This window comes from Bos taurus, chromosome 2 (assembly GCF_002263795.3).
Source record: "Bos taurus isolate L1 Dominette 01449 registration number 42190680 breed Hereford chromosome 2, ARS-UCD2.0, whole genome shotgun sequence".
NCBI classification, from domain to species: Eukaryota; Metazoa; Chordata; class Mammalia; order Artiodactyla; family Bovidae; genus Bos; species Bos taurus.
The window spans coordinates 522,184-534,667 of NC_037329.1; the positions used below are offsets into that span (position 1 = coordinate 522,184).

The 12,484-nt window shown below is 37.9% G+C and overlaps 1 protein-coding gene across 4 annotated transcripts in view; it reads right to left on the reverse strand.

The window, feature by feature from the left end:
* The window catches only part of OCA2 (OCA2 melanosomal transmembrane protein), a 280,525-nt gene that overhangs the window by 97,766 nt on the left and 170,275 nt on the right, over positions 1–12,484 (reverse strand). The window lies entirely within an intron of this gene.

Sequence of the window (12,484 nt, forward strand, 5' to 3'; positions counted from 1 at the left end):
GCTAATATATATACCAAAGAAAACAACAGCCATCAGGATAATGAATATATCCACCATGCCAGCACTTTACTCATGTCCATATTCTTTTCTCCCTCTCCCTCCTCCTGTCACCCCATCCCACCCCCAGGAGACCATTCATTGCTTTCCTTTCATTGTATAGTTTTTATATTTTCTATAAATGCAATCATATAACACGTATTTTTTTTAACAGACTGCTTCCATTCAATACAATTATTTTAAGATTCTTCAACCTTGGTGTGTTCATTCTTCAATTCTTCAGTGTTGGTATTTCATTCTTCTTTTTTGTTAAGTATGGCTATGCCACAGTGCACATAATCATTCACCTTTGATGGACACTTGCATTGCTTCCAGTGTTTGGCTATTACAAATGAATGTGCTATGAACTTTCATATAAATTATATATATGTACATTATGCTTTCAGTTATCTTGGATCAATATCTAGGGACAGAATTGTTGAATTATATGATAGGCTAGTTTATGGAATATTTGTGTTTTAAGAAACTGTGAAACTACTTCCCAAAATGGTTGTAACATTTTACAATTCCACCAGTAGTATATGGGAATGCCCATTTCTCCATATTTTCAACACTTAGATTTTTTTATTTTCCAGTGGGCATAAAATGGTATCTCATTATGGTTTCAAATTGCATCCCTCTAATGACTAATGATGTTGAGCATCTTTTCATGTACTTATTTGCCATTCATATATGCTCTTTCATGAAGTTTTTGTTCAAATAGGCTGAGCACATTTTTTTCTAAGCAAATAAAACTCAAAATAATTAGAAAAAAATGTGCTGGATCAGAAATCAATGAAATGAAGATAGAAAATTATCAGTGAAAAGCAATAATACCAAAACTTGGTTCTTTGAGAAGATCAAGAAGATTGGTAAAGCTTGGTCAATCTAAATAGGATGAAAAGTAAAAAGGAAATAAAAATGTCAATATCAAGAATAAGATCAGCAATATGGCTTTAGATCATACAGACATAAAAAGTACTAGTTTTCTATAGCTGCCATCACAAAGTACTACAAATGTAGTAGCTTGAAATAGCACCTCTTCATTATATCATGGTTTTCATAGATCAGAAGTATGATGAGCTTAGCTGGTCTCTAATTAGGGCCTCAAAACAAAATCAAGGTGTTGGCAGGGCTGCATTTCTTTCTAGAGACTTCAGGACAAAAACTGTTTCCCTACTTATTTCAATTATAGACATAATTCAGTTCCTGCTTATTTTGATTGTAGATATAATTCAATGCAAACTAAAAGTCCCTACTTCCCTACTTGCTATCACCCAGGAGTTTTTCTTAGTTTTAAGAGGCCACCTACATTTCTAGCTCATGACTCACCTCCTCTGTCTTCAAAGCCAACAATGGTGGGTCAAGTCAAGTCACTCTCACAATTCAAATCTCTCCTGCTTCTCCTGCTTCATCTCTCCAATTAACTCTCTTTTCTTCCACTTCCATTTTAAGGGCCAATGTTATTACATTGAGCACACCTGGATAATCTAGGAAAATTTCCCTGTTTTAACATTTGTAACCTTAATTTTACCTGCAAAGTCCCTTCTGCCATGTGACATAACATACACAGGTATTAACATCACATATTAGGATGTAGACACCTTTGAGGGGCCACATATAGGTTAATTTGGGAAGAATTAGCACCTCTATTTATTAAGGTCTCCTTTAGTTTTTCCAAAGAATGTTTTGTAGAAATTCCAGAACTTATGTGGAAATACAAAGGACCTAGAATAACCAACACAAACTTGAAAAAGAAGAGCAAAATTAGAGAACATAAATTACCTAATCAAAACAGTATAGTGTTTTAATATAGTCAAACTGATCAATGGAGAGTCCAGAAATACACCCACAAGTTAAAGATCAGAAAATTTGCAAGAAAAGTTCAACAACAGTTCAGTGAAGAAATTGTAATTATTTTCATGAATGGTGCTGAAACAATTGGATATTCACAAGCAAAAAAATTTCTTACTTTGATCCATTTATCGAATCATACACAAAAGTTAGCTACGTGGACAATGAAAAGGGAAAGTGTTAATCACTCAGTCCTGTCTGACTCTTTGCAACCCCATGGACTGTAGCCCACCAGGCTCCTATGTCTGTGGGATTTCCCAGTCGAGAATACTAGAGTAGGTAGCCATTCCCTTCTCCAAAAGATCTTCCTGACCCAGGGATAGAACCTGTGTCTCCTGCATTGCAGGCAAATTCTTTGCTATCTGAGCCACCAGGAAAACCCACGTAGAAAATAAGGCTAAATGTAAAATCTGTAATTTTAAAACTGCTAGAATAAACATATGCAAAAACTTCTTTGATCTTGGGTTAAGTTTTCTTCAGTTCAGTTCAGTTCAGTTCAGTCGCTCAGTCGTGTCCAGCTCTTTGTGACCCCATGAATCGCAGCACGCCAGGCCTCCCTGTCCATCACCAACTCCCGGAGTTCACCCAAACTCATGTGCATCAAGTCAGTGATGCTATCCAACCATCTCATCTTCTGTCGTCCCCTTCTCCTCCTGCCCCGAATCCCTCCCAGAATCAGGGTCTTTTCCAGTGAGTCAACTCTTCGCATGAGGTGGCCAAAGTATTGGGATTTCAACTTTAGCATCAGTCCTTCCAATGAATATTCAGGACTGATTTCCTTTAGGATGGACTGGTTGGATCTCCTTGCAGTCCAAGGAACTCTCAAGAGTCTTCTCCAACACCACAGTTTAAAAGCATCAATTCTTCGGTGCTCAGCTTTCCTTTTAGTCCAACTCTCACATCCATACATGACTACTGGTAAAACCATAGCTTTGACTAGATGGACCTTTGTTGGCAAAATAATATCTCTGCTTTTTAATATGCTGTCTAGGTTGGTCTTAACTTTTCTTCCAAGGAGCAAGCGTCTTTTAATTTCATGGCTGCAGTCATCATCTGCAGTGATTTTGGAGCCCCCCAAAATAAAATCTCTCACTGTTTCCATTGTTTTCCCGTCTACTTGCCATGAACTGATGGGACCAGATGCCATGATCTGAATGTTGAGTTTTAAGCCAACTTTTTCACTCTCTTCTTTCACTTTCATCAAGAGACTGTTTAGTTCTTCTTCACTTTATACCATATACAAAAATTAAATGAAATATAGACTTAAATATAAGGCCAAAAACTATAAAACTCCCAAAGAAAACTTAAGGGAAAATCTTTATGACATTGAATTTGCCAATATTTTCTTGGCTACGACACCAAGAGCTCAGGCCACAAAAACTGACAAATGAGACTACATGAAACTTTAAAACCTTTGTTTATCAAAGGACATAATCATTAGAGTAAAAAGGCATCCCATAGAATAGGCGAAAATATCTGGAAATCACATATCTGAAAATGAGTTAATATCCAAAATATAAAGAACTCCTCAGTTCAGTTCAGTTCAGTTCCTCAGTCATGTCCGACTCTTTGTGACCCCATGAAATGCAGCACGCCAGGCCTCTCTGTCCATCACCAACTCCTGAAGCCTACCCAAACTCATGTCCATTGAGTCAGTGATGCCATCCAACCATCTCATCCTCTGTTGTCCCCTTCTCCTCCTGCCTTCAATCTTTCCCAGAACTCCTACGACTGAACACAAAAATCAAATAACCTAATTTAAAATGGCCAGAGGAACTTAACAGACATTTCTCCAAAGATGGTATACAAATGGCCAGTAACCAGATGAAAAGATTTCCCAGCATGACTAATCATTGGAGAGATGCATATCAAAATGACAATGAGAAATCATCTTTCACCTGTTATGATGACTACTATCAAAAGGCAGGAAAAAATGTTGGTGGGGATGTGTAGAAATTCAAACACTTATGCACTATTGGTGTTTCTAAAGTGATTCAACAATTATGGAAAATAGTATGGAAGTTCCTCAAAATACTTAAAGTGTAACAACCATTTGATCCAGCAAACTCTCTTTTGGGTGTACATCCAAAAGAACTGAAGCAGGGTCTCAAAAATTATTTGCATACCCACGTTCATAGAACACTATTCATAATAGTCAAGAGGTAGAATCAACCCAAATACCCATTAATGGATGAGTGTATAAACAAAAATGGTATAGTCATATAATAGAATATATAATTCAGACTTAAAAAGGAAGGAATTTGTATCACATTCTACAGCATGGGTGAACCTTGGGAATTTTATGCTAAGTGAAATAAGCCAGTCACTAAAAGATAAGTACTGTATCATTTCACTTTTATTAAGTGTCTAAAGTAGTCAAATTCATAAAAAAAAAAAAACAAAACAGAGTGTAGAATTGTGGTTACCAAGGTATATCATGAATAAAAGTTTCAGATTTGGAAGACAAAAAATTCTGAAGATCCATGTCACAGCAATGTGAATATATACTTAAAAGTACTAAAGTATGCACTTTAAAATGGCTAACACAGTAAAGAAGAATAAAAATAGGAAGAAGAGGGGAGAGAGGGAGAAGGAGGGAGGAGGAGGAAGAGGAAAAGAAAGAAGAAGAGGAGGGGAGGGGAGGGAGGAAAGAGAGGAGGAGAAGGTAGGGAAGGAGGGGGAAAAGAAGAAAAAGAAACCAAAGTCTCAAACTGAAAAGTATAATAACTGAAACAAAGATTCACTAGAGTTCAAAAGAAAATTTTAGCATGCAAAAGAAAGAATTGATGGATTTAAAAATAGGACAATTGAAAGTATTGACTCTGAGGAGCAGAAAGAGTGAAGAAAAGTGAACACAGACTAACAAATGGACAAACATATGGGAGTTCCAGAAGGACAAGAGAAAGGGGAAGAAAGAATATTTGAAGAAATAATGGCAGAAATTTGCAAATAAGAGATTAGAAATAAAATAGAGAATATCAACAAAACCAAAATTTGCTTCTTTATAAAGATCAACTAAATTGACAAACTGTTAGCTATAATCACAAAGAAAAAAGAGAATGCAAAAAAAAAAAATCAGAAATGAAAGTGGAGACATTACTATAAAAAATAGTATAAATATAAAAAATATAAAAAAATAAAAAAATATAAGAGATTACTATTAACAATTATACATCAACAAATTAGATAACCAGATGAAATGAACAAACTTAAAGAAGCACAAATACCTAAACTGTCTCAGAAATAAATATAAATCTTTACAGATCTAAAGCAAGAGATTGAATCACTAATCAAAAACCCCCTAGCAGTGAGTAGTACAGAACCAGATGACTTCACTGGTTGTTGTAGTTGTTATTCTTTAGTCACAAAGTTGTATCTGACTCTTTATGACCCCATGAACTATAGCTTCCAGACTCCTCTGTCCATGGGATTTCCCAGACAAGAATATTGAAGTCACTGGTGTGAATTCTACCAAACATTTAAAGGAGAATTATACCAAATCTTCTCAAATTCTTCCAAAAATATAAGAGGAGGGAATACTTCTAAGAGGCCAGCATTACTCTAATACCAGAGCCAGATAAAGGCATCAGAAGAAAAGCACTTTTGAGACCCATAATTCCTTATGATTATAGATGAAAAATTATCAAAAAATATTAACAAATGAAATCCAACAGCATATTAAAAGGATTGGACCTAAGAACGTGGTCAACATAGGAAAATCAATGTTATACACCACATTTATACTATTCATGGGGATCTCAAGGCAAGAATGCTGACGTGGTTTGCCATTCCCTTCTCCAGTGGACCACGTTTTGTTAGAACTCTCCACCATGACACATCAGTCTTGCCAAAGCAGACACAATGCCCAGTTGTAGATGTGGCTTTGGGTGAAAGTAAAGTCTGTTACTGTAAAGAACAGTATGCATAGGAATGTGGAATATTAGGTCCATGAATCAAGGTAAGTTGGAAGTGGTCAAACAGGAGATGGCAAGAGTGAACGTCGACATTCTAGTAATCAGTGAACTAAAATGGACTGGAATGGGTGAATTTAATTCAGATGACCATTATATATATTACTGTGGGCAAAAATCCCTTAGAAGAAATGGAGTAGCCCTTAGAGTCAACAACAGAGTCTGAAATGCATTACTTGGATGCAATCTCAAAATGACAGAAGGATCTCAGTTCGTTTCCAAGGCAAGCCATTCAACATCATAGTAATCCAAGACTATGCCCCAACCACTGATGCAAAGAAGCTGAAGTTGAATGGTTCTATGGAGACCCACAAGACCTTCTAAAACTAACACCAAAAGAAAGATGTCCTTTTCATCATAGAAGACTGGAATGCAAAAGTAGAAAGTCAAGAGATACCTGGAGTAACAGGCATATTTGGCCTTGGAGTACAAAATGAACCCAGGAAAGGGCTAATAGCATTTTTCAAGACAACACACTGGTCATAGAAAACCCCATCTTCCAACAACGAAAGAGAGGATTCTACACATGGACATCACCAGATGGTTAACACTGAAATCAGATTGATTACATTCTTTGCACCTGAAGATGGAGAAGATCTATACAATCAGCAAAAACAAGACCAGGAGCTGAGTGTGGCTCAGGTCATGAACTCCTTATTGCAAAATTCAGACTTAAATTGAAGAAAGTAGGGAAAACCACTAGGCCATTCATGTATGACCTAAATCAAATTCCTCATGATTATACAATGGAAGCAACAAATATATTCAAGGGATTAGATCTGATAGACAGAATGCCTGAAGAACCATGGAAGGAAGGTCATCACATTGTACAGGAGGCAGTGATCAAAACCACCCCCAAGAAAAAGAAATGCAAAAAGGAAAAATGGTTGCCTGAGGAGGACTTGAAAATAGTTGAGAAAAGAAGAGAAGCAAAAGGCAAAGGAAAAAGGGAATGATATACCCATCTGAAAGCAGTGTCCCAAAGAATAGCAAAGAGAGATAAGAAAGACTTCTTAAGTGAACATGCAAAGAAATAGAGGAAAACAATAGAATAGGGAAGACTATAGAGATCACTTCAAGAAAATTCGAGATTTCAAGGGAACATTTCATGCAAAGTTACACACATAAAGGACAGAATGGTATGAACCTAACAGAAGCAGAAGATATTAAGAAGAGGTGGCAAGAATACAAAGAACTATACCCAAAAAAGGACTTAATGACCTGGATAACCACAGTGGTGTGGTCACTCATCTAAAGCCAGACATCCTGGAGTGTGAAGTAAAGTGGGCCTTAGGAAGCATCACTATGAACAAAGCTAGTGAAGGTGATGGAATTCTAGGTGAGCTACTTCAAATCCTAAGAGGTGCAGCACTCAATATGCCAGCAAATTTGGAAAACTCAGCAGTAGTGACAGGACTGGAAAAGGTCGTTTTTCATTCCAATCCCAAAGAAGGGCAATGCCAAAGAGTGTTCAAACTACCACATAATTGTATTCATTTCACATACTAGCAATGCTCAAAATCCTTTAAGCTAGGCATCAACAGTACCTTAACCGAGAACTTCCAGAGGTACAAGCTGGATTTAGAAAAGGCAGAGGCTAAGATGGTGGAGGAATAGGATAGGGAGACCACTTTCTCCCCTAAAAATTGATAAAAAGATCATTTGAATGCTGAGCAACTTCCACAAAACAACTTCTGAACGCTGATGGAGGACATCAGGCCCAGAAAGGCAGCCCATTCTCTTCGAAAGGAGGTAGGAAAAAATATAAAAGACAAAAAGAGATACAAAAGAGTTAGGGATAGAGACCCATGCTAGGGAGGGAGTTGTGAAGGAGGAGAAATTTCCAAACAGCAGGAAACCCTCTCACCAGCAGGTCTGTGAAGAGTTTTGGAATCTCAGAAGGCAACATAACCGGGAGGAAAAAAGAAAACCCACAGAATATGTACCTAACCGCAACTCCCAGCAGAGAAGTAGCCCAAATTTTAGCAATCGCCACCAACGAGTGGGGTCTGGACAGAGAGGCACGGGTTGCATGCATAGGTTAAGGACCAGGCCTGAATGCCCAGAGGACAATCTGAGGGAGCTAAGGTGAGACAACAACCCAAACTGTGTTGGGAGCCAGAGAGAGAGAAAAAAAGAGAGAGAGCAAGAGAACTTTCCCATGAAAAACTCTAACCTAAGGCTCTAACCTAAGGCGCAGCCTGGCCTGCTCACAGAGGAAAGGATTGAGCAAATACCAAAGGAGAGCTAGGTGGCTGTAGACTGGCCCCTTCCCCCACTGGAGGCAAAGAGGCAGGCGTGGGACAGCCAGAGCCTGTAGGCAAGGGGCAATCTCTGCCCCAGAGACTGGCATCCTCAACCAAACTGTGAGCAGACTCTCAGTTGCTAACCAAGTCTTCCTGGGATCCTGGATGGTTGACATCTGCCAGGAGGGTCACAGCCTGAGATCAGCTCCCCACAGGAGACACATGACACACCTGAGAAGGAGGTCTTGCAGCATACCCAGGACACTGAGCAGCCAGGACCATGGAGGTGATTAAGATGCACAGCCCACCTAGGTGATTAAGATGCACAGTTCACCAAGCACCTGATCGCCTGAGCTGCTCTGACCTGGGAAAGGCACAAAATGCATAACCAAGTCTGTGCCTTTGTGGAGTACCCGAAAACCTGAACCTGAGCAGTGTAGACCAGGGAAGTACATGCCACCATGAGAGCTGGGACAAGCCCAGTGTGATCCATACAGTGCGAGCACTCCCCACATAAGCCAGGGATATTTGTTTGCTGTGTTCCTTCTTCCCCACCACACAACTGAACAAGTGAGCAAAAATAAGTGATCACCTTCACCCCCTTGAGTCACGGTGAAAATTAGACACAGAAGAGAATTGCAAACAGATGAAGCCAAAATAAACAAAGAAGAGGGAACTGCTCTGAAACAGACAGGTGCAGCAGATTAAAACCTTGTAGTTAACGTTGACTAAGCATTGGAAGGGGCCTAGAGACCTTGAGAAGAAGTATAAGCTGGAACAAGGAACTATCTGAAACTGAATTGACCCCACACTGCCCTCAACAGCTCCAAAAAAATTCCTAGATATATTTTTACTACTATCATTTTTAAATTTCTTTTATGTTTAACTTCTTTATTATTCCTTTAATATTCATTTTTATAACCTACTTGCAAAAAAGACCCCTATTTTTAAAACAAATTTCATATATATATATGTGTGTGTGTGTGTGTTTTTAATTTTTGTGATTTTGTTTTGTGTTTCTAATATTGTATTTCTGGGAGTCTCACCTCTACTCTGGATTTTTAATCTTTACTTTTTGGTATTTGTTATCAATTTTGTATGTTTAAGAATCTAATCTTCAGTACCCATTTTTAGTTAGGGGTGTGATTACTGGCTTGATTGCTCTCTCCCCTTTTGATGCTCAATTTTGTCCCCCAGGTCACCTCTATCTCCTTCCTCCCCCTTCTCTTCTCTACTTAACTCTGTGAACCACTCTGGGTGTTCCAAACTGTGGAGAGCACATAAAGAACTGATTACTGGCTAGATTGCTTTCCCCCTTTTTGACTCTCCCTCTTCTCCTCCTGGTCACCTCTATCTCCCTCCTCCCTCTTCTCTTCTCCATGTAACTCTGTGAACCTCTCTGGTGTCCCTCATTGTAGAATTGTTTCACCATTAACCTAAATTTTTATCATCTGTGGTGGATGGATGGAGAGGTCTTGAGGCTACTGTAAGAATAAGACTGAAAGCCAAAAGCAGGAGGCTTAAATCCAAAACTAAAGAACACCAGAAAATTCCTGACCCCAGGGAACATTAATCAACAAGAACTCATCCAAAAGCCTCCATAACTACACTGAAACCAAGCTCCACCCAAGAGCCAACAAGTTCCAGAGCAAGACATACCATGCTAATGCTCTAGCAATCCAGGAACACAGCCCTGAGCATTAAAATAGAGGCTGCCTAAAGTTAAACCAAATCCTTAGACACCCCAAAATTCACTACTGGATGCTTCATTGCACTACAGAAAGAAGAGATCCAGCTCCACCCACCAGAAATCTGTTGCAAGCTTCCCTAACCAGGAAACCTTGACAAGCCACTCATCCAACCCCCCCAACAGGGAGCAATCTCCACAATAAAGAGGAAACACAAACTTCCAGTATACAGAAAGGCCACCCCAAACACAGCAATCTAAACAAAATTAAAAGACAGGCAAATAGTCAGTGGGTAAAGGAACATGATAAATGCTCACCAAACCAAACAAAAGAGGAGCAGATAAGTAGCCTACCTGAAAAAGAATTCAGAATAATGATAATAAAAATGATCCAAAATCTTGAAAACAAAATGGAGTTACAGATAAACGCTCTGGAGACAAGGATTAAGAAGATGCAAGAAAAGTTTAATAAGGACCTAGAAGAAATAAAAAAGAGGCAATCAATAATGAATACTACAATAACTCAGATCAAAAGCACTCTGGAGGGAACCAACAGTAGAATAACTGAGGCAGAAGATAAGATAGGTGAGGTGGAAAGTAGAATGGTGGAAATAAATGAACCAGAGAGGAAAAAACAAAACAGAATTAAAAGAAATGAGGACAACCTCAGACACCTCTGGGACAATATTAAACCCCCCAATATTTGAATGATAGGAGTCCCAGAAGAAGACAAAGAGAAAGGCCATGAGAAGACACTTGAGGAGATAATAGTTGAAAACTTACCTAAAATGGGGAAGGAAATAGCCACCCAAGTCCAAGAAACCCAGAGAGTCCCATTCAGGATAAACCCAACGCAAAACATCCCAAGACACATATTAATCAAATTAATGAATATCAACCACAAAGAACAAATATTAAAAGCAGCAAGGGAAAAAAAAACAACAACAACACACAAGGGGATTCTCACAAGGATAACAGCAGATCTTTCCATAGAAATTCTTCAAGCAAGAAGGGAAAGGCAGGACACACTTAAAGTGATGAAAGAGAAAAATCTACAACCCAGATTACTGTACCCAGCAAGAATCTCATTCAAGTATGAAGGAGAAATCAAAAGCTTTACAGACAAACAAAAGCGGAGAGAACCACCAAACCAGCTCTTCAACAAATGCTAAAGGATCTTCTCTAGACAGGAAATACAGAAAATGTTTATAAACTCGAACTCAAAACAACAAATGAATGGCAACGGGATCATACTTATCAATAATTACCTTAAACATAAATGGGTTGAATATCCCAACCAAAAGACAAAAACTGGCTGAATGGATACAAAAACAAGACTCCTATACATGCTGTCTACAAGAGACCCACCTCCAAACAAGGGACACATACAGACTCAAAGTGAAGGGCTAGAAAAAGATATTTCCCGCAAATGGAGACCAAAAGAAAGCAGGAGGAGCAATACTCATATCAGATAAAATAGACTTTGAAATAAAGGCTGTGAAAAGAGACAAAGAAGGATACTACATAATAATCAAAGGATCAATCCAAGAAGAAGATACAACAATTATAGATATATATGCACCCAACATAGGAGCACCACAATATGTAAGGCAAATGTTAACAGGTATGAAAGGGGAAATTAACAGCAACATAATAATACGGGGAGTCTTTAGTACCCCACTCACACCTATGGATAGATCAACTAAACCGAAAATTAGCAAGGAAACACAAACTTTAAATGATACAAAGGACCCGTTAGACCTAATTGATATCTATAGGACATTTTACAAGTAAACAATGAATTTCACTATTTTCTCAAGTGCACACGGAACCTTCTCCAGGATAGATCACATCCTAGGCCATAAATCTAGCCTTCGTAAACTCAAAATTTTAAATCATCTCAAGCGTCTTTTCTGATTATAATGTGGTAAAATTAGATGTCAACTACAGGAAAAACAAACTATTAAAAATACAAACATATGGAGGCTGAAAAACACACTTCTGAATAACCAACAAATCACAGAAGAAATCAAAAAAGAAATCAAAATATGCATAGAAACAAATGAAAATGAAAACACAGCAACCCAAAACCTATGGGATTCAGTTAAAGCAGTGCTAAGGGGAAGATTCATAGCAATACATGCCTACCTCAAGAAACAGGAGAAAAATCAGATAAAAAACCTAACTCTACATCTAAGGCAACTAGAAAAAGAAGAAATGAAGAAACCCAGGGTTAGTAGAAGGAAAGAAATAATAAAAATTAGAGCAGAAATAAATGAAAAGAAACAAAGGAGACCATAGCCAAAATCAACAAACCTAAAAGTGGGATTTTTAAGTAGATAAATAAAATAGACAAATCATTAGCCAGACTCTTCAAAAAACAAAATAGAGAAGAATCAAATCAACAAAATTAGAAATGAAAATGGAGAAATTACAACAGACAACACAGAAATACAAAGGATCAAAAGAGACTACTGTAAACAACTATATGTCACTAAAATGACATATTATTGAAGAAATGGACAAATACTTAGAAAAGTGTAACTTTCCAAAACTGAACCAGGAAGAAATAGAAAATCTTAACAAACCCATCAAAAACATAGAAATTGAAACTGTAATAAAAAATCTTCCAACAATCAAAAGCCCAGGACCAGATGGCTTCAGAGCTGAATTCTACCAAAAATTTAGAG